At 45.4% G+C, this 25318-nt stretch overlaps 1 protein-coding gene across 1 annotated transcript in view; it reads right to left on the bottom strand.

Moving 5' to 3' along the window:
- The window catches only part of bean1 (brain expressed, associated with NEDD4, 1), a 104374-nt gene that overhangs the window by 56026 nt on the left and 23030 nt on the right, over positions 1–25318 (bottom strand). The window lies entirely within an intron of this gene.

Here is a 25318-nt window from a genome sequence, read left to right as displayed (position 1 = left end):
CTCGGAGGAAGCACTGAGGGTGGAAAGGGCACAGAATGTACTCTGGGTGGGGGTTTTCAATGTCTATCACCAAGAGTGGCTCGATAGCACCACTACTGACTGAGCTGACCAAGAACTAAATGACATAGCTGCTAGAGTGGGTCTGCGTCAGGTGGTTAGGGAACCAACAAGAGGGAAAAACATACTTGCCCTCATCCTCACCAACCTGCCTGCAGCAGATGCATCTGTCCATGACAGTATCGGTAGGACTGACCAGCGCACAGTCATTGTGGAGATAAAGTCCTGTCTTCACATTGAGGATACCCTCCATCGTGTTGTGTGGCACTACCACCATGCTAAACGGGATAGATTTCAAACAGATCTAGCAACTCAAGACTGGGCATCCATGAGGCGCTGTGGGCCATCAGCAGCAGCAGAATTGTACTCCCACAATCTGTAACCTCATGGCCCGGCTTATCCCCCACTCTACCATTACCATCAAGCCAGGGGATCAACCCTGGTTCAATGAAGAGTGCAGGAGGGTATGTCAGGAGCAGCACCAGGCATACCTAAAAATGAGATGTCAACCTTGTGAAGCTATAACACAGAACTATTTTCATGCCAAACGCCGTAAGCAGTAAGTGATAGACAGCACTAAGGGATTCCACAACCAACTGATCAGATCTAAACTCTGCAGCCCTGCCACATCCAGTTGTGAATGGTGGTGGACAATTAAACAACTCACTGGAGGAGGAGGCTCCACAAATAACCCCATCCTCAATGATGGAGGAGCCCAGCACATCAGTGCAAAAGATAAGGCTGAAGCATTTGCTACAATCTTCAGACAGAAGTGCCGAGTGGATGATCCATCTCGGCCTCCTCTGGAGGTCCCCAGCATCACAGATGCCAGTCTTCAGCCAATTCGATTCACTCCACACAATATCAAGAAATGGCTGAAGGCACTGGATACTGCAAAGGTAATGGGCCCTGACAATTTTCTGGCAATTGTACTGAAGACTTGTGCTCCAGAATCTGCCATGCCCCTAGCCAAGCTGTTCCAGTACAGCTACAACAGTGGGGTCCACCTGGCTATGTGGAAAATTGTCCAGGTTTTTAATATATGCAAAAAGCAGGGTAAATCCAACCCAACCAATTACTGCTCCATCAGTCTACTCTCAATTATCAGTAAAATGTTGGAAGGGGTCATAAACAGTGCTATCAAGTGGCACTTGCTACGAAATAACCTACCCACTGACACCCAGTTTGGGTTGTGCCAGGGCCACTCAGCTCCTGACCTCATTACAGCCTTAGTTTAAACATGGACAAAAGAGCTGAACTCCAGAGGTGAGTTGAGAGTGACTGCCCTTGACATCAAGGTTGCATTTGACCGAGTGTGGCATCAAGGAGCCCTAGCAAAACTGGAGTCAATGGGAATCGGGGGGAAAACTCTCCACTGGTTGGAGTCATACCTAGCACAAAGGAAGATGGTTGTGGTTGTTGGAGGTCAGTCATCTCAGCTCCAGGACATCACTGCAGGAGTTCCTCAGGGTAGTGTCCTCGGCCCAACCATCTTCAGCTGCTTCATCAATGACCTTCCTTCCACCATAAGGGGGGATATTCGCTGATGATTAGACATTGTTCAGCACCATTCACGGCTCCGCAGATATTGAAGCAGTCCATATCCAAATGCAGCAAGACCTGGACAATATCCAGGCTTGGGCTGACAAGTAACATTTGCGCTACACAAGTGCCAACAAGAGAGAATCTAACCATCATCCCTTACGTTCATTGGCATTACCATCACCGAATCCCCCACTATCAACATCCTGGGGGTTACCATTGACGAGAAACTGAACTGGACTAGCCATATAAATACTGTGACTCCAAGAGCAGTTCAGAGGCTGGGAACCCTGTGACAAATAACTTATCTCCTGACTTCCCAAAGCCTGTCCACCCTCTACAAGACAAATGTCAGGAGTGTGATGGAATACTCCCCTCTTGCCTTGATGAATGCAGCGCCCACAACACTTAAGAAGCTTCACACCATCCAGGACAAAGCAGCCCGCCTGATTGGCACCACATCCACAAACAATCATTTCCTCCACCATGAACACACAGGAGCAGCAGTGTGTATAATCTACAAGATGCACTGTAGGAACTCACCAAGGCTCCTTACAGAGCACCTTCTAAACCCACGACCACTACCATCTAGAAGGACAAGAGCAGCAAACGCTTAGAAGTTCCCCTCCAAGCCACTCGCCATCCTGACTTGGAAATATATCACTGTCCCTTCACTGTCGCTGGGTCAAAATCCTGGAACTCCCTCCCTAACAGCACTGTGGGTGTACCTACACCACATGGACTGCAGCGGTTCAAGAAGGCAGCTCACCCACCACCTTCTCAAGGCCAATTAGGGATGGGCAATAAATGCTGGCCCAGTCAGCAAAGTACACATCCCATGAATTAATAAAAAATTTCTATCATTGCTAACCCAATTCGCATTCATCCATCACCCCAGCATTTGCGGACCTGCACTGATGCCTGGTATTATAATACCTCAATTTTAAAATTCTCATCCTTGTTTTCAAATCCCTGCATGACTTCACCCCCTCCCTTTCTCTGTAACCTCTTTCAACTCCACAACTTTCTGAGATCTCTGTGCTCCTTCAAATCAAATAGCAATTGTGCCACACAAATGTCAGGTAATGACTACTTCCAACAATAGAGAGCCTAACTGGCACCTGGATTACCAGCACTGAATCCCCTATCATTAACATTTTGGTGGTGGGGGCGGGGGGGTCACCATTGAACAGAAACTTAACTGAACCAGACATCTCCATACTGCAGCTTGTTTTGTATCTTTACACACATTTTTCCTGTCCTTTCGGGGAATGTTTGGTAGGATTAAAGGCTGATTATCAACCTGTTGAACCACATCATGAACAGTCCTTGCTCGGATAACGAGTCCTGGAGTGAGACCTGAAATCAGAGCTTCTGGCTCAAAGGCAGGGCCACTGCCCACAGAGGCATGTGTCTTCCAGGTAATATTGTGGCTATAAGAGCAGCTCAGATGCTGGGATTCTGGGCAAATAACTCACCTGATTCCCCCACGCTTGCCCACCCTCTACCAGGCACAAGTCAGGAGTGTGATGGAATACTCCCCACTTGCCTGGATGAATGCAGCTCCAACAACACTCAAGAAGCTCGACACCATCCAGGACAAAGCAGCCCCGCTTGAGTGGCGCCACATCCATAAACATTCACTCCCTTCACCATCGACGCACAGACACTAGACGCATCACACTGACCTGTTGGACACCCGTTTAAGACACTTGACAATATAAATACAATGTTAACGCATTGAGAGCTTGCTGTGCACAAATTGGCTGCCATATTTCCTACATTACTGCAATAACTACATTTTAAAAAGGGCTTTCATGCTGTGAGACACTTTAAGAGACCCTAAAAGATGCTGTAGAATTGTAAGTCGATTCTTATTGTATAACCACTGGGGGGGATTAGTAAGAAGTATTGCTTATTATGATATGTATTTTGGGGTTGGAAATGCAGAGAGTTGATCACAATGCAAGAACATACCTGAATAAGATGAGTCCGGCATGAATAATCCAATTTCCCTAAATACAAAGGCAACCACAATCAGCTTACCTCTTGCTGGACCGGAATGTAGCCAACCCATCAAAGTGCCTTCTGAGATAACAAAAGCAGGACAAGATTGAAAACCCTTTCCCCAGCCCTCCTTGCCTGAAAACTATGTTGGCGTTGAGAACAACTTACATTTATATAGCGCCTTTAATGCAGTAAAACGGCCCACGGCACTTCATGCCAGTGATTGTCAAATAAAATTTGACACTAAGCATTCATGTAGCACCTTTTATGACCTCAGGATGTCCCAAAGCACCTTGCAGCCAATTAAGCTCTTTTTGAACTGTGGTCACTGTCGTAATGCAGGAAACACAGCAGCCAGTTTACGCACAGCAAGATCTCACAAACAGCAATGTGACAATGACTAGATAATCTGATGTTGAGGGATGAATATAGAGCAAGAATAACTCCCCTGTTCTTCTTTGAAATGGTATCACAGTAAGATTTACATCCATTTCAAAGGATGCACAGAGCCTCAGTTTAACATCACATCTGAAAGACAATACCTCCAACAACATAGCATTCCCTCAGTGCTCCACTAGGGCACCAGCCTGGAGTTTTGTGTTTGGGTCCCTGGAGTGGGACTTGAACCCACAACCCTCTGAATCACAGATAAGAATATTACTCACTGAGCCACAGCTGACACCACAGCATGACGTTCATGATGTGGTTCAACAGGTCGATAATCAGCCAGAATCTTGGCCAAAGATGTAGGTTTTATGGAGTGTCTCAAAGGAAGACGGAGAGGTGGAGGGGTTTAGGGAGGGAATTCCAGAGCTTAGGCAGCTGAAAGCATGGTGACAATGGTGGGGTGATTGAAAAGTTAGGATATAGTTAATTTTTTTATTCATTCATGGGATGTGGTGTTATTGGCAAGGCCAGAATTTCTTGCTCACCCTGAATTGCCCTTGACACTTGAGCTGCCTTCTTGAACCTCTGCAGTAGGTACACCCACAGTGCTGTTAGGGAGGGAGTTCCAGGATTTTGACCCAGCAACTGTGAAGAAATGGTGTTATATTTCCAAGTCAGGATGGTGTGTGGCTTGGAGGGGAGCTTGCAGGCGGTGGTGTTTCCATGCAACTGCTGCCCTTAATTGTCCTTCTAAGAGCTGATGGGTTTGGAAGGTGCCGTTGAAAGAACTTTGGCGAGTGGCTACAGTGCTTCCTGTAGATGGTATAAACTGCAGCCACTGTGCATCAGTGATGGAGGGAGTGAATGCTTTAGGTGCTGGACGGGGTGCCAATCAAGTGGGCTGCTTTGTCCTGAATGGTGTCCAGCTTCTTGAGTGTTGTATGAGCTGCCCTCATCCAGGCAAGTGGTGAGTATTCCATCACACTCCTGACTTGTGCCTTGTAGATGGTGGACAGGCTTCGGGGAGTCAGGAGGTGAGTTACTTGTTGCAGGATTCCTAGCCTCTGACCTGCTCTTATAGCCACAGTCTTCATATGGTTAGTCCAGTTCAGTTTCTGGTCAATGGTAATCCCCCAGGGTGTTGATGATGAGGGATATGGTGATGGTAGTGCTGTTGAGTATCTAGGGGCGATGGTTGGATTCTCTCTTGTTGGAGATGGTCATTGCCTGTCACTTGTGTGGCGCAAATGTTACTTGCCACTTGTCAGCCCAAGCCTAGATATTATCCAGGCCTTGCTGCATTTGGATACCAACTGCTTCAGTATCTGAGGAGTCGCGAATGGTGCTGAACATTGTGCAATCGTCAGCGAACATCTCCACTTCTGACCTTATGAGGAAAGGAAGGTCATTGATGAAGCAGCTGAAGATGGTAGGGCCGAGGACATTACCCTGAAGAATTCCTGCAGTGATGCCCTGGAGCTGAGATAATTGGCTTTTAGTAACCACAACCACCTTCCTTAGTGCTAGGTATGACTCTAACCAGTGGAGAGTTTTCTCTGATTTCCATTGACTCCAGTTTTTTAGAGCTCTGTGATGCCACACTCGGTCAAATGCTGCCTTGGTATCAAGAGCAGTCCCAATATCCCGCTCTTTCCAAAACCCTGCATTTTTTTCTATATAATTCCCTTGTGAAGGTCATTACTGAATCAGGCGGCGCATTCCACATCCTAAACACTCCTGTACAAAACCGATTTTCCTCATCTTAGCTTTGCTTCCTTTGCCTTTTCTGACCCTGACCTGTGCACAGATGTGTGTGTGTGTGTGTGTGCATAATATGTCTGAGAGTTTGCATACAGATAGATCTGTGATTATGTGGGAGCAAGAGACAGACACGTATGAAGTCTTATGCTTAAGAGAGACGAAGGCTGACTTCATTAACTTTCAGTCCTTGTCCTTCAAGTGACTGAGCCACTTGATGGTTTGAGGAGACAGAAGGCAGATGCAGCTGCTGATACTGAAGAAGATGTCCATCAAGCTGGTTATCTGATCGCTTCAAACCTTGAACAGACCTTGAATTTCGGTCATAAATCAATAATCACTTTCAAAAAATCACTGTCACTATTACATAACACTTTACTCCTCAAATTTGGTCAATAGGTCAATCATAGAATCTACCCGGGCCAGACCTATTCCTGGAAAATAATACCTAAGATAAGCTAGTAGATGTGGCTAATTCACATTTAATGACAGCACCCAGCCCTGGTCGCTGTTTCCATGTTCCTAAAGCATCAAACTAATACCGACTGACATCTGTTTAAATCACCCTCCTGTTCCACAGTTTTTAATTTCCTATAAATTAATTTCCTAGATTCATGATGCCTGGGGGAGGGGAAGAGTCTCCCTCTGGTAATGAACGGTTTATTTTTGCACACTCCCTTCAAAGATTTTAGCACTTACTGTCCTTCAAATGAGACATTAAACCGAGGCCCCGTTTGGGTGGATGTTAAAGATCCCATGGCACTATTTGAAAAAGAGTAGGGGAGTTGTCCCCATGTCCTGGCCAATATATTTAATATAACTCTAAGCAATGAAGGATAACCAATGACAAATGTCAGTAACGGTGCCAGGAGTTGTTCCCAGTCCTATGAACACCCTCTGGCCCGCATTCAGTTCCCTCTGAGGCTGCGGTTAAGGAATTGTTGTTGGGGTTGAATAGAGGGAGATTTACGCTACAACAATTCACACTAAACCTGGGCTGGATACAGTTAAATAGACAGTGGATTCCAGTTGTGGAAACACCTCCCACTGATGGTCTTAAAGAGCCCCACAAAAAACATCAGCCTCACACGGTGAGGGAGCCATGTTGTTGTCTGCTTTCAACAGACAAAAATTAGCTAAGAACTGAGCTAAGGGCAGTTCCACCAAGAAACATTCTTGAACCATCAGTTCAGCCAGCCTGTGAACCAGACTTGAAAAAGAGAGACATCAGGCTGCCAGAGTACGTAACCTGTTCCAGTTTGCAGTCCACCTGAGCACCAAACTCCCAGCTAGTTGACAAGAAACCTCACAACGCGCTGTGAATTCTTCGCTTCACCAGACCCTCACTTCAAATTTAAAGCAACAAAGCCATCCAAGAACTACAAGCCCTTAGGTCCAGAGAAAGATATAATAGTACAGAACAGAAGGGAAACTTTTGGCCCACAGCTGACCCTTTCAAAGAGCAATCCTTCTGGCGGGGGTGTTGGGGGGGTGTTTGGGGGGGGGGGGGGGCGAGGGTCCCATTATCCTGCTCTTTCCAAAACCCTGCATTTTTTTCTACATAATTCCCTTGTGAAGGTCATTACTGAATCAGGCGGCGCATTCCACATCCTAAACACTCCTGTACAAAACCGATTTTCCTCATCTTAGCTTTGCTTCCTTTGCCTTTTCTGACCCCGACCTGTGTACAGATGTGTGTGTGTGTGTGTGTGCACAATATGTCTGAGAGTTTGCATACAGATAGATCTGTGATTATGTGGGAGCGAGAGACAGACACGCGGGAGACAGAAATTTGTAAACCAGAGTCTGAGATAACTATAAAACCTTAGCTGTATCTAATCTTTGCATGTCTGAGAACGTGTATGTGAAATATCATGTTTAAATCGGGGTGAGTGTGTGAGAATAAATATCCTTTATTGTTAAACTCACAAAAGCTTGCTGCTGAATTATTTAACTGGGATCCACACTCCAACGATGAGAAACCACACACATCTTTCCATACAAAATATACTGATCATGAGCTGTAAGGAAATACATAAATTCTGTCCTTGTGTCTGTGGCTTGAGAGTCTAGAACTTGGGGGCATAGAATCACAATAAGATAATGGCCATTTCAGATTGAGATAAAACACTCCTTCACTCAGGGGCTGTTAATCTCTCGAATTCTCTTCCTCAGAGGACTGTGGATGTTTAGGCTTTAAATATATTTAAGAGAGAGGCTGATAGATTTTTTGGCACTCAAAGAATCAGGGGATATGGGGATAGGGCAGGAAAGCGGAGTTGAGGCAGAAGGTCAGCTATGATCTTATTGAATGGTGGAGCAGGCTCAAAGGGCCAAATCGCCTCCTCCTACTTCTTTATCACACAGAAAATGTCACATTCTGTACCTCACATGCTGGGTATCACATGCTGGAGTCACATGTCAGACATCTCAAGTTGGATGCCACACAAAAGCACTCAAGAAGCTGAACATCAGGCAGGACCAAGCAGCCCACTTGATTGGTACCCCTTTCATCACCTTAAACATGCACCAATGACACACAATGGCAGCAGTGTGTACCGCCTACAAGATGCACTGCAGCATGGCTCCTCAGAGAGCACCTTCCAAACCCACAGCCTCTACCCTGTAGAAGGACTCTTGGGACCTTCAAGTTCCCCTCCAATTCACACACTATCCTGACTTGGAAATATATCGCTGTTCCTTCACTGTCATCGGGTCAAAATCCTGGAACTCCCTCCCTAACAGCACGGTGGGTGTACCTACACCACATGGACTGCAGCGGTTCAAGAACGCAGCTCACCACCATCTTCTCAAGGGCAATTAGGGGCAGGTAAGAAATGTTGGCCTAGCCAGCGATGCCCACATCCCATGAATGAATAAGAAAAAAGACAAAAAATGTGTACACTGCCCCTAAGACCCTGTGGTGTGAGCCTATAGGGGTCCCCTGAAGTTAAAGGCTTGGGCATGGCTTGTATTCGAAGGGTGCACAACATTGCTTTTAGAGTAGAGCAGGCATTATGCACACGCTGGTCAAAATCGTGTCCTGTATGCATCTTCCCTCCAACTATCTCCTGCGTGTGTGTTCATTATGCAAAATCCTTGTACTTATAGAACAGGCATCCTCTGCTCACCTATAAACAGTGGCATGTAATAGCTGATATAAATAAGAAACTTTCAGCATTTAAGGCGCATTCATCATTCTTCTAGTGTCACTATTCAAATTGCCGGGAGTAGAAGGGAGAATGAAAGGCATACGTGTGAGTTTCCTCCGAGCTGGAGTTGGAAATTTCCAAGTACCTGCCGCTCTGCAAATTTCTCTCCAGGACTACAATTAATCTCTAACTCACCATAGGATTGACAGCGAATGAATATTACTGCATTTAAAAAGATAGGGCACTTTAAACACAGCTCCATCTTAGCAGTAGAATAATGCCATCCTGCATTACATGGTATAACATTCACGTGAATATTAAATGTGTATAGCATCGGACTCACCATGAGAAATTTCACTGGAGATCGACCGGAACATACCAGAAATAAATGGAAACTCAGAAGCTAAAAACAGTTCAGAGCAGTATTCTTATTTCCCAGTTTTTACTGTTTTTTTCCTTCTGGGAATGTTGAGTTACTGTCATAATAGTGACATCTGTGGCTCAGTGGGTAGCACTCTCACCTCTGAGTTACTGGGTTCAAATCCCACTCGAGACTTGCATGCAAAATCTAGGCTGACACTACACTGCAGTACTGAGGGAGTACTACATTGTCAGAGGTGCTGTCTTTCAGATGAAATATTAAACCAAGGCCCTGTTTATGTGGTGTGATATGGTAATAGGTGCTTTATAAATGCAAGTTGTTTCTCTTTTCGTTACTCCTGAAGCAGCCACCTAATTAATATTTAAAGACTCTTCATTCTTTTAATTCTTTGAAATTAGGTTGTGCAAAATTGTTGATTGAATGCTATCTGCACTGGGTTTTCAATTCATTAATCTTGAATTATAATGGAGGGAAGAGCTGTTTGAAAACAAACAACTTTAATGCCTCTTCTTAATCAGGGAGCTAATGGATTTAATATCAAACCATTAAACACTCACACACTAATCTTTGCTCATTTAATTTACCCTCTCGACAGAGCAAAGATCTAATATTCCTTTCCAAGTCCCATTCCTCACCTCCTTATCTGTTCCAATTATACACACACCATGCAGACAGATGACTGTTGGAACATTTTAATAGTGACGACTTTCTAACATCTAAAAGATCAAAATTAAAATACGAAGAGAGAGGGAGATAGAAAGGAAATTAAAGTGGTGGGATTAATAGTGGTGGATATTTTGCCCCATGTTTATGAAGGGCAGATTTCACCTCACTGCCCTCTCACCTCGGTTCAGCAGTCACCCTCAATGGTAAATAAAAAAGAGAGCCACTCATTATGAAGAAAATTGGGTTTCTTTTGAAGAGCGCGGAGAGAATTTAAGTGACATCTGGTGTCTGCACCATGCCCTCTGCACTATCACTAATTGCTTCGTAGCAGCGAGGGAGCTCTGATCCGACTGCCTTGTCTTTCAGGAAATTTCAAACGTAATTGGTGAAATCAATTGTGTTATTTTTCTTCAGTTTGTTTGCCGGGGTGTACAATCCACCAGGGCTTTTAATTACCTGAAGAGGCTTAATTGAAATTCCAAAAATCAACAGAGACCATCTCACCTTAATTTCATAGAAGCCATGCAGCTGATTCTTAATGGGGCTGGTTCCCAATCAGCTCTGGCTATCAGACCCTTGTGTTTATCATTCACTGGGTCATGGCTGAAATGGAGCAGTGGCAGGTTTTAAAAAAAAACTTACAATTCCGTTAATGTCTTTCACTGCCTTAGGACCTTCCAAAGTGCTTTTGAAGTTTAGTCATTGTTGCAATGTAGAAAACGTGGCAGCTAATTTTTCACACAGCAACATCCCACAGAGAGCAATGGGAAAAATAGAATCAGAGTGGTTACAGCACAGAATAGGCCTTTCAGCCCATAACGTCGCTGCCAGCTCTCTGCAAAAGCAACTCAGCCAATCCAATCCCCCACCCTTTCCTGTAGTCCTGCAAATTCTTTTCCCTTCAGGTACTTATCCAATTCCCTTTTGAAAGCCCTTATTCTATCTGCGTCCTCTGCACTTTCAGGCTGTGATTCCAGAAAGTAACCATTCGCTGTGTAAAAGCATTTTTCCTCATGTCGCCTTTGCTTCTTTTGCCAGTCACCTTAAATTGGTCGTCTGGTCCTCCCAACCCCTCCACCAATGAGAAGCAGGTTCTCTCTATCCACTCTGTCCAGAACTCTCTATCAAATCTCCTCTCAACCTCCTTTTCTCCAAGGAGATGACATCAGCTTCCTCAGTCTGTCCATGTAACCAAAGTTCCTCAGCCCTAGACCATTCTTAATCTTCTCTGAACCTTCTCTAAAGCCTTCGCTACCTTCCAAAACTGCGATGGCTAGATTTAGGCACAATAGTTCCGGTTGAAGCCCAACCAGTGTTTAATAAAGGTTCATCATAATGACCAGATCATGCTTTTTTATTTAAAAAGAGGCGCTCCTTGAGGGTTAAACATCAGCTTAGGACACCCAGTAGACCTCCCTGCTCATTTTAGAAATAGTACCAAGGAATCTTTTAAATCCACTTGGGAGGCAGACAAGTCAATGGTTTAATGCCTCATCCCAAAGGACAGCACCACTGACAGTGCAGCACTTCCTTAGTATGGCACTGGGAGTGCCAGACAACATAACGTGCTCAAGCCTTTGGTGGGGGTTCTTGGACCCACAATCATCCATCTCAGACGCAAGAGTGCTACTCACAGAGCCACGGCTGATACTAGCACTAGTAACCGCTTCGTGTCTTGTATGTATTTTCCCTCCAACTATCTCTTGCGTGGGTGTTCATCCCCTTTACAATAATGGCCTCATTCGCACTCATGGCCCAAAGTCAGTGCCATCAGCCTTTCATTGGTACAGCACAGCTGGCCAAACTGACCAACCCCTTTAGATCTGAAATGTTTCTGTTGCCCTGTTTTTCCCATGTATGTTTTTATTGGTGGTATAGAGCTGGAGTATTGCTGAAAAAAAGAGATATGCTGTCAAAGCTTTTCATCTTGCACTCATCAGGATAGAATCGCAAGAGTACCAAATCTCAAATGGAGCAACAATTTATACTGCATGAGAAAAGGGTGCTGGTTGGTTGGCAAGTTGACTCTAATTGGTCGAGGTATTGCCATAGAGAATGCGCTGAAAGTGTAAGTGAGTCACATTGTGAGCACAAACTGGTTGAGTATGGTCACTCTGCCTATTGCGAACAACTGAATGGGTGTGTTATTTGAAACGATCAGCCAGTCGTTCGGGATGCATACCTGACAACACACTAGCACTGAAACTCAACCAGCTTGTGCTTGAAAAACTCCGAACATAATGTCTAACTTTAGTGTGATTCCATACTTGCTGAACAATCCTGAGTGTGCTAAAAATTACACTATCAATTTAACGTGATCAGTCGAGCTCGCAATGTGGCTCACTTATGCTTGCTAGAAGCTACATATATTCATACACAGGGCCCCTTCCTCTACAAACAAAAAGAACATGTCCAGGCAGTTTGCCTTTTTTGAATTAAACAAAAGTAAGGAGGACAATAGTTCCCTGATGCATTCTCCATGGCAACGCCTCGGTCAGAGTTAACTTGCCATCCATACCACACTCTTCTCTCATGCAGTATAAATTGTTGCTCTCTTTGAAATTTGGTTTTCGTGTCTGTCCTGATGAGTGCAAGATGAAAAGCTTCAACGGCATGTCTCTTTTTCAGCAATACTAACCTTTTTCTTCTCCCTACATTGACATTTATGTTCAGTAAGTGGACGGAACTCTTAAAATAAGTAGCTATCCCCACCATAAAGATGCAGCCATGTCGGAATGGCTGTGCAGGCTTTTTTGAAGCTGTTTATCAGGTTTTCTGAGCTTTGTAGGCTTGGCATGTTTTTACCTCACCCTCTGCCGCTTCTAGTCTTGCAATGCCACAATTTGAAAATTCTCATCTCTATTTTCAAATCCTTGCATGGTCTTTCCCCTCCCCATCTCTGTAACCTTCTCCAGCCCCGCACACCTCCGAAATCTCAGCGCGCCAATTTTGACCTTTTAATCGCTCCCCCATTGGCAGCCATGTTTTCAGCTGCTGAGGCCCTAAGCTCTGAAATTCCCACCCTAAACATATCTTCCTCTTGACCCTGCTCTCCTCCCTTAAGACGCCCAAGATTTTGGTCACCTATCTTAATATCTCCTTACCTGGCTCAGTGACAAGTTTTGTTAGATGGTGCTCCTATGAAGTAGCTCGTGAAGTTTTACCATATCAAAGGCACCATATAAATGTAAATTGCTATTGTACAAAGAATACATTCAGCCCTTCACTCGTGAGGGTAAGCTTCAATTCCATTTCTCTGTTATTTAATATTTTATTTTATATTTTATCAGACACCTTTTTAAATAACGTTATAATCTTTTCCTCAATCGCCTTTTATGGTATATGATTCCACGTTTTAATAACTTCCTCCTTTATCCTTTAAGTGGTGAACTCCAGTTTGTGCCAACAGATTACTGATTCACCAGCAGTGGTGTAGTGTTCAATTGTTGTGTGGTTGATTGGTTGAGTCTGGTAGCTGATCAGTGATCACTGTGCTTGTTTGGTTATGCCTGAGTGTGGACTCAGAGAAAAGTAAACAAAACTGTAGAATGAGCAGGAAGCCAGAGCTGGAAGCATGGAGTAGACATTTTAAAGCACCATGAATAAAACCTGTTACACACACATAGGCCAGGATATTTCTGTTGGCCTGGTTTCCTTTCCTGCCATCCGAAGAGTCGGTGGGGAACAGATTCCTGCTGAATCTGCCTGTGGCGCAGCCATTTCACGCCTGAATGAGGCTACAAGTGGGACTTCCGCCCCCTCACTTGGGAGGAAGTTCTGCCTTAGAGAGCTGCTGTCCGATCATGTTGGCCAGCAGTTCTCTGGTCCCCGCAGTGACAGGGGCGCAGTGGACAGAAGAGGAGTTTCCTGAAGACGTCGGAGCCTGAGTTCTGGGACTGGACAGAAAGGTAAGTTTTTTGGGGTGCTGGAGTGGGGAACGCCTGGGGGAGGGGGGTGTGGAAAGTGCACAACTGGGATGTTGGGGGAGAGGCCGGGCAACACTTTACACTCGTTTGGGTCAGGCGTGCATCTGCCCGACGAGCGTAATATTCTGGCCCAGGACACTGCCGTGTGCAACCCTGGAGAAAAATCATTGGGAAATTAAAAATAATTTTTTTTTTGTAATTTTCTTTGAACATTTCACTTTGCTGGATATAAAACTATTGAAAACGGTGGGAAAGGCTGTGTGGCTGACAGTCAAGCATTGTCCAATTGGGTAATGAGTCTTTTTGCTTTCCAACTGGTGTAGGGAGGTAGTATGTCACAAGGAGGGATGTGTTGACTGACTGGAGCATGGGGGCAAGTCATGTGGTATAACCTCCAGGAATACATTTAATCGCAGTTGGCAATCCTACACTGTCAAAATTCCACTAGAGTTAGCACCTCTTGCTGTATGTTTCTCCAAACGAGGTCCAATCACCCCACCCACTGAAACATCCTATTCTCCCCATCTCCATTATTTTTCATAGACAACCCAGTGTTTGAAGAACATTTTGAGAAGCATATATTTTAAATGCTCCTGTGATTTTCCTCCCTCGCAGCAGTGTCCTGGAGATTAATCTCTAAATCCAGGAGACAGCAAGGCATTTCTAGAGGGGTGGCAACCCTGCCTGTAGACTGGTCAATGCCCGCACCCTTCAATATGGAGCCTGAGGGCTACAAGCTGTAAAATCACATCTCCATGGAAAGCATCAAGCCGACAGGGGTATATAAAATAATGAAAGAGCTGGATAACATGCTCATGGATAGACGACTGGATTAACAGATCAGGAAGAACCAGGGAACATGAGTTTAAATTGTGAGAGAGTGGGATAAGGTGGATTGGGTCTTCAACCATCATCGCACAGGGTTCCTGGGTTTCCAGGAGAGAGAGGGCAGTAGAGATTGACGGGGTTGAGAAATGGACAGGATGGCAAGTTTGAATATGTAGAAATATCACATCTGCTTCTTTTTCTAGGTGAAAGACTTTAGCTTTCAGTGCATTGGAGGTGATTTCCGAGACTTATCTATGGAGTTTTATGACTTTGCTCTGCACTTCCCTGCTGTCAACTTTGAAAGCAGTGTGCGAGCAGCTTATGCAGCTCTGCCTTGGACCTCTGATGAAGAACAGGAGCAGCAGGAGAGGCAGGAGCAGAGAAGCAGAGGAGCAGCAGCAGCAGCAAGAACAGCAGGAGCAGCAAGAACAGCAGGAGCAATGACTTGGATGAGGGAAGTGAATGTACTATCGCCAAGTTTGCGGATGACACAAAAATAGATGGGAGAGCAAGTGGTGAGGATGATACAAGGAGTCTACAGAGGGATATAGACAGGTTAAGTGAGTGGGCAAAAACGTGGCAGATGGAATATAATGTGGGAAAATGTGAGGTTATGCACTTTGGCAGGAAGAATAGAGGAGCTGAATATTATTTAAATGGAGAAAGACTGAAGAAAGCTGCAGCACAGAGGGATTTGGGGGTCCTCGTACATGAATCCCAAAAAGCTAGCATACAAGTTCAACAGGGAAAGGGAAGGCAAATGGAATGTTGGCCTTTATTTCAAAGGGAATGGAGTATAAAAATAGGGAAGTCTTGCTAAAACTATACAAGACCACATCTAGAATACTGTGAACAGTTTTGGTCCCTTTATCTAAGGAAAGATATACTAGCATTGTTACACAGTCCAGAGAAGGTTCACTAGGTTGATCCCGGATATGGAATGATTTTCTTATGAGGAGAAGTTGAGTAGGTTGGGCCATTTTACTCATTGGAGTTTAGAAGAATGAGGGGTGACCTTATTGAAACATATAAGTTTCTTAGGGGGCTTGATGGGGTAGATGCTGAGACGTTGTTTCCCCTTGTAGGAGAGTCTAGGACCAGAGGGCATAATCTCAGAGTAAGGGGTCGTCCATTTAAAACAGAGCTGAGGAGGAATTTCTTCTCCTGAGAGTAGTGAATCTGTGGAATTCTTTACTACAGAGGGCTGTAGAGGCTGAGTTGTTCAGTATTTTCAAGGCTGAGCTAGACAGATTTTTAATCAGTAAGGGAATCAAGGGTTATGGGGAAAAGGCAGAAAAGTGGAGTTGAGGATTATCAGATCAGCCGTGATCTCATTGAATGGCAGAGCAGACTCGATGGGCCAAATGGCCTACATCACTGACATTCTGTCGAGAGCAGCATCCTGTATGAAGAAAGTCAAGGATGTTGAAACAGAATGTGAAATCTTCCAGGTTCAATATGAAGTAGCAGCTCGACATGCCCTGGGAGTCATTACCTCTGCAGAGACATAAGTCGGGATTTTCCTGTTCTACCAACGCAGGCATCATCGCAGGCAGGCCAGGAAAATTTGGACAGCGGCAAGAAGTTGAATCTGACAAATGCCTTACTCAAATCAAGTGAACTACCCAGCAAGATGCAACTCTCCAAGTGTTACAAGAAGTAGTGATGAAAGGATAGCCTGAGAGCATCAAGGACACACCTGTGGCCACAAGAACATATTGGACATACAGAGATGAATCGACAGCCCAAGATGAAATCTTGTAATAAGGAAATGGAGTCATCATCCCTAAGGAGATGAGATGAGAGATGCTGAAGTGCAAGAATGCCAGCAATCAAGGAATTAAATCTAGTCTGAGGAAGGCAAGAGATGTGCTCCACTGGCCAAACATGAGCAATGAAATTAATGACAACATCAGCCAGTGTGGTGCTTGTAATGAGTACCAAGCAAAAAAAGCTAGAGAGCCACTGATTATGCATAACATCCCAGGTAGACCATGGATGAAGCTTGAAGTAGACCTCTTCACAATAGCAGGAACTGATTAGCTTGTCACCGTTGACTACTATTCTGACTACTGGGAATTAGACCAGCTGACTTCAGCAGCTATTGGTGATATTGTAGAATGCATGAAAGCACAGCTTAGTGTCTGGGGTGTCATAATGACTGATGAGTGACAATGGGCCCTGAACAATTCAGCAGCTTCACAAGGGATTGAGAAATTTAACACTATACATCATCTCTGCATTATTCCCAGTCGAATGGAAAGGATGAGCTGTCAGTGAAAAATCACCAAAGGAACCATCAAGAAATCGAGCAAATCCAACACAAGGCAATCCTCGAGTGGAGAAACACACCGACTGAAGGCATGGAAAGTAGTCCAAACCAAGGACTAATTCACACCCCACCCAAACTACTCTTCCAATAGCAAATAAACTACTGAAGTCAGAAGTAGTGACAAATATGAGCGAAAAAAAACCAAGGTGAAATGGCAGAAAGCCAAATTTCATTCTGAGAAAACTGCCAAAACATTGCCAGAGTTGAGCATTGGAGAGCCAATCAGGATACAAACCTTCAAGGCTCCTGAAAGGAATCAAATCTTCAGCCAGAAGTTTGGATGAGCATCTCAGCCTCTTCCAGAGGTCCCCAGCATCACAGATACCAGTCTTCAGCCAATTCGATTCACTCCATGTGATATCAAGAAACAGCTGAAGGCACTGGATACTGCAAGTGCTATGGGCTCTGACAATATTCCGGCAATAGTATTGATTAACTTGGGTAACTCAGTTACACACGGTAGTGCACGCAAATTTGTCTTTTGCTTGTTATGAAAAGGGGGATGTTTGGAATTGAAATGCAATCATGTACTAAAGGTCCTACCTGGCTTGCCATTGTCACATGACTTCTGCCATGAGGCACAGCTGGGGGCAGCCATGTTGCATTTAGTTTTAATAATGACATTGCACTAGAAGCACAGTCCTCTTTGAGCTCATAGCAGCCTCTTTAGAGACCAGGACTATCCTCTACAGACATGGTTGGAGCCCCACAGCTGACAGCTGGAGCCACATGAACATGACTGAGCAGGCCATTGCGTTGCTAAAGATGTGATTCAGGTTTCAGGACAGATATGGGAGCACCTTCCCTACATACCACCCAAGGTTTCCAGAATGGTAAGTGTGTGTTGAACCTTACACAACATTGGTTTTTTTAAGTTTCTTTCACAGGATGTGGGTGTCACTGGCAAGGCCAGCATTTGTTGCCCATCCCTAATTGCCCTTGAACTGAGTGGCTTGCTAGACCATTTCAGAGGGCAGTTAAGAGTCAACCACATTGTTGTGGGTCTGGAGTCACATGTAGGCCAGACCGGGTAAGGATGGTAGATTTCCTTCCCTAAAGGACATTAGTGAACCAGATTGGTTTTTGCAACAATTGATGATAGCTCCATCGTCACTATTACAGAGACTAGCTTTTGATTCTAGGTTTTATTAATTGAATTTAAATTCCATCAGCTGCCACGATGAGATTTGAAGCCTTGACCCCAGAGTGTTAGCCTGAGCTTCTGGATTACTAGTCCAGTGACATTACCGCTACGCTACCATCTCCCCCAAATATTGTTTGGCAGGGAGGACTGGAGTTGCAGGAAGAAGGTGATCACCGCTCTGTATCTTCAGAGGAGGAGCAACAGGGGGACGAGGAGGAGGAATATGATGCGGCCAGGATACTTGCAGCTGCTCACTTAACTGCCTGGGATACCCGGGACAGACCCATTCAGGCAAATTTCAGCAAATCTGAGGCAGCGTAACTGTCTGACACTGAACTCACTGTGCCCCACTGTGCACACACTGCACCCACCACCATGGTCCGTCCCCCCCCCCACCCCCCACCCCCCTACCCCATCCCCCACTGTGCCCCACTGTGCACACACTGCACCCACCACCATGGTCCGTCCCCCCCCCCACCCCCCACCCCCCTACCCCATCCCCCAGCCACGCAGTCAACAATCCATCCCTCTCATCGACATCCATCATTCATCTTTGCTTCTTGTCGTACCAGCTTCCTTAAGGCTGAAAAATACTTGGCAGGCATCAGGCAACAGTGATGATAGTTGGACAATGGAGCTTTGAAATATGCATAAATATTGAAGATACAAGTGACAATAACAGTTTTAAACCCCCAAGTGACTTCACTTGTGCAGTTATCAATCCTTTCTCTTTCTTTTCCTATTATCCTGTAGCTTCAGCAGAGTGAGAGACAGGTTGCCTGTTACCCTGCTCTGACTGCTCAGAGGCTCTTGGGCCACATCTGGGTTTTGGAGGCCATGAGCTCCATGGTAACTGCCCCATTTCTACCTGTGCGAGAGCAGGCTGGGCCATTGTCACAGATGGCAGCATGTGGGGCTTTTTAAAAAATAGTTTATGGGATGGGGGTGTTGCTGGCTAGGCCAGCATTTATTGCCCATCTCCAATTGCCCTTGAGGACTGAGTGGCTTGCTAGGCTATTTCAGAGGGCATTTAAGAGTCAACCAGATTGCTGTGGTCTGGAATCACATGATTTCCTTCACTAAAGGACATTAGTGAACCAGGTGGGTTTTTACGACAGTCAACAGTGGTTCCATGATCATCTTTACACTTTTAATTCCAGATTTTTATTGAATTCAAATTTCACCATCTGCCAGGGTGGGAATCAAACCCAGGTCCGCAGAGCATTACCCTGGATCTCTGGATTCCTAGACCAGTGACAATACCACTGCACTACTGCCTCCCCAGATAGAGAGGGTGTGCTGGGCAAGGAGGGGAGAATGGGGGAGTGTTGCAGCAGAGTTCCCATTTCTCCATCTTCTCTCTCATTCCCATCTACTGTTCCCTGCTAGGCAAGAGCTGGAGAACACGTTGCTGCACTTGTGAAGCACTGAACACACAAGGCAAGGTTTTCCTCAATCAGACTCAGTGGTCAGTGGCCGAGCGTGCAGGCCGCTGGTCAGTGGCCGAGCGTGCAGGCCGCTGGTCAGTGGCCGAGCGTGCAGGCCGCTGGTCAGTGGCCGAGCGTGCAGGCCGCTGGTCAGTGGCTGAGCGTGCAGGCCGCTGGTCAGGGTCAGCATGCACTCGATCTTCGACTGGATCTTATGTTCCATGCAGGCAGCCACTCTTTCCATGGAAGGAAACATCAGCATGAAGGCCTGGGACATCATGGCACTTACAGTGTGGAGCAAGGAGTTTATGCTGAACTTGTACAAGACACTAGTTCGGCCCCAGCTGGAGTATTGTGTCCAGTTCTGGTCACTGCACTTTAGGAAGCATGTGAAAGCATTGGAGGGAGTGCAGAAAAGATTTACAAGAATGGTTCCAGGGATGAGGAACTTCAGTTATGTGGACAGATTGGAGAAGTTAGGAACGTTTTCCTTGGAGAAGAGAAGACTGAGAGGAGATTTGATAGAGGTATTCAAAATCATGAGGGATCGGAACAGAGTAGATAAGGAGAAACTGTTCCCACTATGAAAGGCTTGCGAACGAGAGGACACAGATTTAACGTAATTGGCAAAAGAAGCAAAAGCGATTTGAGAAAACACTTTTTTCAAACAGTGTGTGTTTAGGATCTGGAACACACTGCCTGAGAGTTTAGTGGAGGCAGGTTCAACTGAAGCATTCAAAAGAGAATTAGACTGCTATCTGAAATGGAAGAATGTGCAGGGTTATGGGGAGAAGATGGGGGAATGGAACAATCGCTCATTTGGAGAGCTGGTGCAGACACGATGGGCTGAATGGCCTCCCTTTGCACTGTAACAATTCTGTGAATCTCTCCCCAATGTTGTGCAGTGCAGCTAGAAGTGCCGATAGAACATAGAAAGATTTACAGCACAGAAGGAGGCCATTCAGCCCATCATTTCCATACTGGCTCAGAAACAGCTTTCCAGCCTAATACCACCTTTCAACTCTTGGTCTGTAGTCCTGCAGGCTATGGCATATCAAGTGCACAGCCAAGTGTTTTTCCAAATACAGTGAGGGTTTCTGCCTCTGTCACCCTTTCAGGCAATGAGTTCCAGACACCCACCACCCTCTGGGTGAAAAAATTATTCCTGAACTTCTCTCCCACCTTTTGCCAATGTCTTGAAACCTATGCCCCCTGTGGTATTGACCTCTCTGCTATAAGGTCCTCCCTATCCATCCAAACTAGGCCCCTCAATTTTATATACCCAAGTTAAATCTCCCATCAGATTCCCGTGTTCCAAAGAAAACAAACATTATCTACCCAATCTTTCCTCGTGGCTAAAATACTCACTTCTTAGCAACTTCTTCAGAAATCTCTTCTGTACCCCGCCTCGTGGTACAATCCTTCACAATGCGGTGCTCAGTATCTGTACTCAGTACTCTAGCTGCAGCCTAACGGATGTGTTATGCAGTTCTAACATAATCTCCCTGAACATCCAAACATACGAATTAGGAGCAGGAGTAGGCCACTCAGCTCCTCGAGCCTCCTCCCACCATTCAATAGGATCATGGCTGATCTGATTGTAACCTCCCATCCACCCCTGATAACGTCCCACCTCCTTGTTAATCAAGAATCTGTCTAGCTCTGCCTTAAAAATATTCCAAGGCTCTGCTCCTACTGTGTTTTGAGGAAGAGAGTTCCAAAGACTCACGATCCTCTGAGAAAAAATTCTCCTCACCTCTGTCTTAAATTGGCAACTTATTTTTAAACAGAGACCCCTAGTTCTAGATTCTCCCACAAGAGGAAACACCCTCTCCACATCCACTGGATCAAGACCCCTCAGGATCTTAAAGGTTTCAATCAAGTCACCTCTTACTCTTCTAAACTCCAATGGATACAAGCCTAACCTGTCCAGCCTTTCCCCATACCCCCCCCCCCCCCACCTTAAACCAGCTTATCTTTCACCCCTCTCCTAATATTACTCAGTTCTGTTGAAGGGTCATGAGGACTCGAAACGTCAACTCTTTTCTTCTCCGCCGATGCTGCCAGACCTGCTGAGTTTTTCCAGGTAATTCTGTTTTTGTTTTGGATTTCCAGCATCCGCAGTTTTTTGTTTTTAACCTATTCCTGATATTAGTCTAGTAAACCTTCTCTGAACTGCTTCTATTGCATCTATACCCTTCCTTAAATAAGGAGACCAATACTGTACACCGTATTCCAGATGTGGTCTCACCAGTGTCCTGTACGACTGAAGCTTAACCTCCCTATTTTTATATTGAATTCCCCTCACAATAAATTATAACATTCTATTAGTTTTCCTAATTTCTTGCTATAGCTGCATACCAGCCTTTTGTGATTCATGCACTAGGACACCAAGATCCCTCTGCATCTCAGCTCTGCAATCTCTCACTATTTATATAATATTCTTCCTGCCGAAATGGACAACTTCAAATTTTCCCACATTATACTCCATTTGCCAGATCTTTTCCCACTCACTTAACACCATACATCCTATGCCTCAGCCAATAAGGAGAGTATCCTGTATATTCTTGACCAGCTTACCTACCTGTCCAGCTACCTTTAGGGATCTGTGGACATGCACTCCAAGGCCCCTCTGTTTTTCTACATTTCTCGGCATCCTTCCATTTATTCCCTTGTCTTGTTTCTCCTCCCCAAATGCATCACCTCACACTTCTCTGGATTGAATTCCATTTGCCGCTTTTCTGCCCACCTGACCAATCCATTGATATCTTCCTGCAATCTGCAGCCTTCTTTGTCACGATCAACCACGCGGCCAATTTTCTTTTCATCTGCAAACTTATGAATCATGTCCCCTCAACATTAAAGTCTAAATCATTGAAATATACCTCGAGCAGCAAAGGACCCAGTACTGAGCCCTGTGGAACCCCGCTGGAAACAGCCTACCAGCCACAAAAAAAAAACTCATTTTACCACTATCCTTTGCTTCCTGTCACTGAGTCCATTTGAAACCAACTTGCCGTTTTCCCCTGTATCCCATGAGCTTTCCATTTACTGATCAGTCTGCTTTCTGGGGCTTTGTCAAAAGCCTTGCTAAAATCCATGTGGACCACATCAAATGCATCACCTTCACTGAATTTTTTGAAGTAACAATCAAGCTGGTCAGACATGACTTCCCCTTAACATGCTGACTGTCCTTGATTAATGCACATGTTTCTAAGTGACGACTTATACTGTCTCCCAGAATGTTTTCCATAAATTTGCCAACCCCTGAGGTTTAGCTGGCTATCCCTTCCTCCCTTTTGAAATAACAGTACAATGCTAGCAGTACTCTGACACCATGCCTACAGAGAACACTGGAAAATGATGCTCAGAGCCTCCACTATTTCTTCCCATGCTGTAGGGCTGAATGGCCAACTCCTGCTCCTAAATCCCATGTTCCTTTCTTCCCTCTCAGAGGGTTGTTCACATGTGGAATACTCTTCCCCAGAAAGCAGTGGAGGCTGGGTCATTGAATTAGACTGAGTTAGACAGATTTTCGATAGACAAGTGAGTCCTGGTTATTTGGGGGGGGGGGGGCGGGGGGTGCTGGGCAGACAGGAAAGTGGATTCGAGACCACAATCAAATCAGCCATGATCTTATTGAATGGTACAGCAGGCTCGAAGGGCCAAAAGGACTTAGAAGCAGGAGTAGGCCAATGTTGCTACATTCACTTAGCAGCTTAGGATATGTTTCATCCCAGCCTGATGGTTTATCTACTTTCAAGGATGCTAAACCCCTTCATATTTCATCCCTCATTCTGCTTATCCCACCCAATATTTCACACTCCTCCTCCTGAACTACAATGACTGCATCGTCCTGGCCTTTGCAAAGTATTAATTCAGAACCATGTTCACGTCTACTGCCTCCACACACAAGTTACCTTCTCAGTCTTTTGTTGGCTGAACCCTTTCTTTAGTTATCTCCTTGCTTTTTATGTATTCACAAAACATCTTTAGGGTTTTGTTTGATTTTACTTCCCAATATTTTTCATGCCCTCTTTGCTTTCCTAATTTCCTTTATCGTTTTACTCCTACGCTTTCTACACTCTCAGCTTCCTGCAGTATTGAGCACTTGGTATCTGGTAGAAGCTTTCCATTTTGCATTATCCTACAGTGTGCTTTGCACTCACCCATTTTCACAGCTGCTCCAGTATGTTCCTCTTCATTGGTGACTCCTGAGGTCCAGCTTCTGTTTCCAGCTAAGCAGAGCTTGAAGAGTCCTGCACCCTCTGAAGAGGACCCTCCACCACTGTCCCTGCCTCCAGCACACTTGCTTCTGCTCACGTGTGATAAGTGCCTCACCATGTGTCACCCAACTAACTCACTTGTTGGCCCCATCAAGATGCTTGTATCTGCGCTGCTGGAGGGTGTACGTAAGTTGTGTGATGTGCTTACTCAGACTGAGTGACCTCCTCTGAAGGAGACTTCATCCTCCTCCAGCAGCAGCTCCTCAGGCATACTTGTGGGATATGTGATGTGAATTAGAACCAATACATTGAGAGGGTTCTTGGTCTTCATTGTGCAGGTCATCTGCTTTCACTGCCTGCTGACATCAAACCTACATGAGTGAGTGTTATACGCCATGTGGCTGTATTATATTCAATTCTGTCACCAGGCAGCTGTGAGATTCTCATCTCCCCATCTCCAGCTCTGACGAGGCTTCTTTCAAAAACTCAGTGATTAATTTATTTTAAACAAATCTCCTTTGAACCAGTTGCAAGCGTTGGTTAATGCACAATTGTAATCAGGATAACCATCCATCTCTTCCTAAAGAATTCCCTCAACATATACACCGACAGAGAACAGGACAAACCGATAAAGTCTCTCTGCCTGTCTACAGGGCCTCTTCCACAACTCGATTAAAAGCAAATTACTGCGGATGCTGGAGATCAGAAATAAAAACAGAAAATGCTGGAAAACCTCAGCTGGTCTGGCAGCATCTACGGGGAGAGATACAGAGTTAACGTTTTGAGTTCACTAAGTCTCTTCTTCTTCAGAAAGAGAAGACAACGGAAGTTCCGAAGAGGAGTCATACAGACTTGAAACGTTAATTCTGTTTCTCTCTCCACAGATGCTGCCAGACCTGCTGAGTTTTTCCAGCACTTCCTGCTTTTATTTCTCCTCTGCAGCTGCTAGGGTGCTGAAGATTGGAGGGCCACCTCTGGTTCTCTGCCTCTCCCTGGTATTCTGTGTCAACTCCTGCAAGGAGAGATGGAAGAGAGTCCTAAGTGTGAGAAATGGCATGCAGCGAGAGGGTGGAAGAAGGGTCATGGTGAGAGATGGTTGTGGCATTGCAATAAGGGTGGGTGTCAGTGCTGGCTGGTCAGATAGGGATGTGAGGAGGTACCTCGACAGAGAGGGATGGTTACACCTGTAAGGTGTGTTGGTGTGAAGAGTGATGTGCAGGAGAAGGCTGGAGAAGTCAGAGCAAGGGGGTTGGCACTTGAAGGTGGCATGCCATTCAACTTTCCTGTCCTGATGAAGCCATCGAAACTCTGGTTCTGTATTCAGGGGCGAGGGGGGCCGCACTTCTGCTGCTGACCTCTTCAGCCACTTCCAACCACACCCGCTTGGTCTCCGAGGCAGGCCTCTTCCTCTTGTTCGCCGGCAACAGGATCTTTCTCTGGATCCTTACAACTCACAGCATGATGCCCATGGACGTATGAGTGAA

Source organism: Carcharodon carcharias, chromosome 7 (assembly GCF_017639515.1).
Source record: "Carcharodon carcharias isolate sCarCar2 chromosome 7, sCarCar2.pri, whole genome shotgun sequence".
In the NCBI taxonomy this organism is placed as follows: Eukaryota; Metazoa; Chordata; class Chondrichthyes; order Lamniformes; family Lamnidae; genus Carcharodon; species Carcharodon carcharias.
Note: the sequence above shows the minus strand (reverse complement) of the source record. Positions and strands in the feature narration are given on the sequence as shown.